Source organism: Nansenia antarctica (assembly GCF_963989245.1).
Source record: "Nansenia antarctica genome assembly, chromosome: 5".
NCBI lineage: Eukaryota > Metazoa > Chordata > Actinopteri > Argentiniformes > Microstomatidae > Nansenia > Nansenia antarctica.
The window spans coordinates 74,593,298-74,598,811 of NC_137690.1; the positions used below are offsets into that span (position 1 = coordinate 74,593,298).

The 5,514-nt window shown below is 48.2% G+C and overlaps 1 pseudogene across 1 annotated transcript in view; it reads left to right on the top strand.

Annotated features, from left to right (window-relative positions):
- The window catches only part of LOC308158380 (nuclear receptor ROR-alpha A-like), a 105,885-nt pseudogene that overhangs the window by 87,684 nt on the left and 12,687 nt on the right, over positions 1-5,514 (top strand). The window contains exons 2-4 of the transcript in view: positions 1,539-1,619; positions 4,349-4,490; positions 5,243-5,364. The product of the transcript in view is annotated as a nuclear receptor ROR-alpha A-like (transcript). The remainder of the gene's footprint in view (positions 1-1,538; positions 1,620-4,348; positions 4,491-5,242; positions 5,365-5,514) is intronic.

Sequence of the window (5,514 nt, forward strand, 5' to 3'; positions counted from 1 at the left end):
CTCGCCCACAGTATTTTACTCAATATGCTAAATGTTGAAATAGCAGTAGGCTAATACCACGTTCATTGATAAAATGACATAAGGGATGGAAAGGGGGGATGGCAGTTTTAGAAGGGGGATGATTTTGACCGTTTTTATTTTATTTTTATTTCAGGGGGGATGCCATCTCCCCTCATCCCCCCTCAACTCGAGTGCTGGCTGTAGCCTATAACTGTCCTCTGGGAAGGCGGCCATCGTGGTAGTTTTTAGTCACCATGGACGTTTCTGCATATCAAACTTTGTCTCGTTAACCCTGTCACCTGCCTACACCTGTAGTCCAAACAGCACCCTGGAGACAGTGTAGGTCTTCTACAGAACTACCTTACTGCCCCCTTCTGGCTGCCCCTTGCTACTACACCACTCTGACCCTAACCCTGGCCAAAGCCCCAGCAGTCGATTACATCACGGCTTTGTTTGAGTCGGTGACGCAACACCCACATGGGGACACGTTACGCAAGAGGAGGAGACGCGATGTACTCTGAGCAGAGGGAGGCTGGCGGGGGTAGACATGGGAGGAGGGGCTGGTTATAACGCGTGGAACGTGTTTGATATTTGATTTTATTTAATATTTCCTTATTCCGTTCCTCGCTTTACGATGAGGCCCGGTCCGTCCTCCGATGTCTGCCTCCCCCAGCCTCCGCCAGCCTCCCCAGCCTCCCCAGCCTCACTCTGAGTGTTCCTCAGACACAGCAGGGGGAAGCCTGACCTCGCAGACGTAGATGAGAGATGAAAGGGTCTCGTGTCGTGTCCTCTTAGAAGAAGAATAGTCTTTCTTAGAAGAAGTCCTCATAGAAGAGATGAGTGTTGCTGGCTTGTCTCAGTGTCTGTACGGTACCAACATGAAGGGCAGTGTTGCCAGATGGGATTGTTTTCCAGCCTAACCACAGTCTAAAAACCGCCCAGTGTGATCATAAGTAGCCCAATTGGGCGGGAATATGCCCAAGCTGGCAACACTGTCTAAGAGTTATAGGCCTTGGTTCTTAGAACCCATCTAAGGGAAGTGTTGCCAGATGGGATTGTTTTCCAGCCTAACCACAGTCTAAAAACCGCCCAGTGTTATCATAAGTAGCCCAATCTAAGGGCTAGGCCTTGGTTCTTAAGACCCATCTAAGGGGTTAGTCCTTGGTTCTGGCTCTGGTTCTGGTTCTTTAGCTGGCATCTCAGCATGATGATCCATGCAGGCGTCGGGCTCTGCGGCGGAGGTTCATTTGAGATAATTGACGTGGAAACGGAACATCATCTGCGTGGATGAGCTGATGTTTCTTGTAGGATAGAATTTGTTTGAAAGTCGTTTGAAGCCCGGGAACGTTTGAGATGTGTTGAATGTTTGATGTTGTTGCACTGTTGAACTGTAGGGTGCTGTTTGATGTTGAACTGTCGACTGTTGGTGATGTGATCCTGACTCTCTCTCTCTCTCTCTCTCTCTCTCTCTCTCTCTCTCTCTCTCTTTCTCTCTCTCTCTCTCTCTTGCTCTCTCTCTCTCCCTTTCTTCAGCTCAGATTGAGATCATTCCCTGTAAGATCTGTGGAGATAAGTCGTCAGGGATCCACTATGGCGTGATCACCTGTGAAGGGTGCAAGGTAATATTTTATTCCATTCCTGATTCTGTTTCATGCACTACTACAACGAGCTCCGTACTCCCATGCAAAATGCAGGGCTGTAATGCCGGGAGTTATTTTTTGAACATTAAAGATCTGCATTATCATGTGGGCAAATATCTTGAGTCAATTTTGTTATTTTATTGAGAAAATAGTGGGTTGTCTTTGCCGTAAATGGTAAATATACAGTGCCTTTTTTGCTGCTCCAAAGCGCTTTACAACGGCCTCTCATTCACCCATTCACACACACATTCACACACCAATGGCGGCAAGCTGCCATGCAAGGCGCCGGCCGGCCCGCTCACTGGGAGCAATTTTGGGATTCAGTGTCTTGCCCAAGGACACTTCGACATGTGGCCAGCCGGCGCTCGAACCACCGATCTGCCAACAGAAAGTCAAGGCAGAACGTTCTAATCTCTTACTGTTCTGTGTCCTGGTTTCACTGCACTCCAGAAACCCTCAGATTGAGTTGCAGTACTTAATGCTTAACGCATCAAAGTGAAAGTGACTGTTTACTGCCCTGACGTTACCGTGTTATATTCATATCTGCCATTGAATCATTTCTGACACACACACACACACACACACCAAGACACACCAAGGCAATCTACTAACTGCTCCCATATGCCATCAGAATGCAACCAAAGCATTGGAAACAAATAATAACTAGATGGTTTGGCAGCTGTAGGGAATCATGAATCATCATGCGCGTATGAATGCTTTTTGTGTGTCACGCAGGCTAGTCAGTGCCAGCCTGTAACAGCCGCACACTGACAGCCAGGGAAACAGCGCGTGTGGATTAGGGGTCACATCGCTTTGACACATCGTGACGTTAGAATTATAAGGTTCTATCTCCATTTTTGGCAAATGTAGTTTTTTTTTAAATTAGGTGTTTATTAGGTGTTTATTAATGCCTTGTGTGGTGTTATTTTTTAAATGTTGACATTTTTGAGTTAGTAATTCATAAAACACAAAGGTTCCATCTCACAAAACATAATGGAATGTAAAAACTTTGACGCTCAATATCTCTGAACTGCCCTAAACGGAGATAGAACCTTATCATTCTAAACGGAGATAGAACCTTATCATTCTGAGCTCACAACATGATAATAATAATAATAATAATAATAATAATAGTAATAATAATAATAATAATAATAATAATAATAATAATAATAATAACTTTATTTGTATAGCGCTTTTCCTGCAAACGTTGCAGCTCAAAGTGCTTTAATCATTATATAATCATAATTTAATTATTTAGTCATTTAAAGGCAATATTTAAAAATATGGATTTTTAGTCTTGACTTGAACATATGTGCTGAGGTTGCATCTCTAATGTAAACTGGCAGTGCATTCCACAATCTGGTGCATAACATGAGAATGCAGCCTCACCAAATATCTTCTTTTGTACATGTGGTACACAGAGAAAACCAGCGTCAGAAGACCTGAGAGCTCTATTGGGCTCATATGCTAGCAAAAGACCTGAGAGCTCTATTGGGGCTGATATGCTAGCAGAAGACCTGAGAGCTCTATTGGGCTGATATGCTAGCAAAAGACCTGAGAGCTCTATTGTGCTGATATGCTAGCAGAAGACCTGAGAGCTCTATTGGGCTGATATGCTAGCAAAAGACCTGAGAGCTCTATTGGGCTGATATGCTAGCAGAAGACCTGAGAGTTCTATTGGGCTGATATGCTAGCAGAAGACCTGAGAGCTCTATTGGGCTGATATGCTAGCAGAAGACCTGAGAGCTCTATTGTGCTGATATGCTAGCAGAAGACCTGAGAGCTCTATTGGGCTGATATGCTAGCAGAAGACCTGAGAGCTCTACTGGGCTGATATGCTAGCAGATGACATGAGAGCTCTATTGGGCTGATATGCTAGCAGAAGACCTGAGAGCTCTATTGGGCTGATATGCTAGCAGAAGACCTGAGAGCTCTATTGGGCTGATATGCTAGAAAAAGACCTGAGAGCTCTATTGGGCTGATATGCTAGCAGAAGACCTGAGAGCTCTATTGGGCTGATATGCTAGCAAAAGGTCTTTCAGATATTCTGGTGCTGTGCCAGTGAGAGCTTTATAAACAAGCAGAAGGATCTTGAAATATATTCTGAACTTAACAGGAGGTTAAAATGGTTCTAATGTGTCGAGTCTCTAAAATAGGAGTGACATGACACTCGGTAGCCTAATCAAACACACTTGAGCTCAGCAATTCACTATTAAATAGTTAGCCTACCTTTCCTTGCAAACCTGATTAAAAAATCCATTGCAAACAACATCCTCTGAGAAGTTAAATGCTAGAGCATTATACTACTACTAATATTATTATTATTATTATTATAGGCTACTCACATAGTGTTCAACACGTTAACACTTAATCAGCCATGAGGCGTCATTTGACCACTGTGAGTAAAACAAATGTTTATATCTTTGCAGTCGATCGAATTTCAGGACCCTCCTTTCATGACTTGTCCTAGACATGTGCATTCTACCACCCCAGTATCCTTACATTTTCTAAATCACATCAGGATAAGCTAGTATCAGCATCAGCTAGTATGAAGCTATTTTGCAGTTTTTCTGTGTCGGAAGCAGGCTAATTTACAAGCAGCCAACTAGTGGTCGTTGTGTGTAAATAGAGATGTAAGTCTCTCTCTCTCTCTCTCTCTCTCTCTCTCTCTCTCTCTCCCCCCCCCCCCTCCTCCCCCCATCCAGGGGTTCTTCAGAAGGAGCCAGCAGAGTAGCGTGGCGTACTCGTGTCCCCGTCAGAAGAGCTGCCTGATCGACCGCACCAGCAGGAACCGCTGCCAGCACTGTCGCCTGCAGAAATGCCTCGCTGTGGGGATGTCACGCGATGGTGTGTACTACTGTAACACAACTCTCTGTGTGTGTATGTGTATGTGTATGTGTGTGTGTGTGTGTGTGTGTGTGTGTGTGTGTAACCCTAACCCTCACTGACTCCTTTTGTGTCCATGTCCTCCTCCTCCCCTCCTCTCCTCCTCTCTTCCTCTCCTCCTCCTCCTCCCCTCTCCTCTCCTCTCCTCTCCTCCTCCCCTCTTCTCTTCCCCTCCTCTCCTCCTCCTCCTCCTCTCCTCCTCTCCTCCTCCTCTCCTCCTCCTCCCTCCTCCCCTCTTCTCTTCCTCCTCCTCCTCCTCCTCCTCCTCTCTCCTCCTCTCTCCTCTCCTCCTCCTTCCTCTCCTCCTCCTCTCTCCCTCTCCTCCTCCCCTCCTCTCCTCCTCTCCTGCTCCCCTCCTCCCCTCCTCCCCTCCTCTCCTCTCCTCTCCTCCTCCCCCTCCTCCCCTCCTCTCCTCTCCTCTCCTCCTCCCCTCCTCTCCTCCTCCCTCCTCCCCTCCTCTCCTCCTCTCCTCCCCCTCCTCCTCCCCTCCTCCCCTCCCCCTCCTCCCCTCCCCTCCTCCTCCCCTCCTCTCCTCCTCTCCTCCTCCCCCCTCCTCCCCTCCCCTCCTCCTCCCCCTCCTCCCCCTCCTCCCCTCCCCTCCTCCCCTCCCCTCCTCCTCCCCTCCTCTCCTCCTCCTCCTCCCCCTCCTCCCCTCCCCTCCTCCTCCCCCTCCTCCTCCCCTCCCCCTCCTCCCCTCCCCTCCTCCTCTGCAGCGGTCAAGTTCGGCCGCATGTCCAAGAAGCAGAGAGACAGCCTCTACGCTGAGGTCCAGAAACACCGTCTGCACCAACAACAACAACAACAACAACAACAACAACAGCAACAACAGCAACAACAACAACAACAACAGAGAGACTCCTCCTCTCTCCACACCCATCCCCACCAGCCCCCCCCCGCCCTGCCCCCTCCCCCCGCCACCACCCCAGGGGAGGCCTCCCCCCTCTCCCCCCCTCCCTACGGTGGTTCCCTCCCTCACCCCCACACG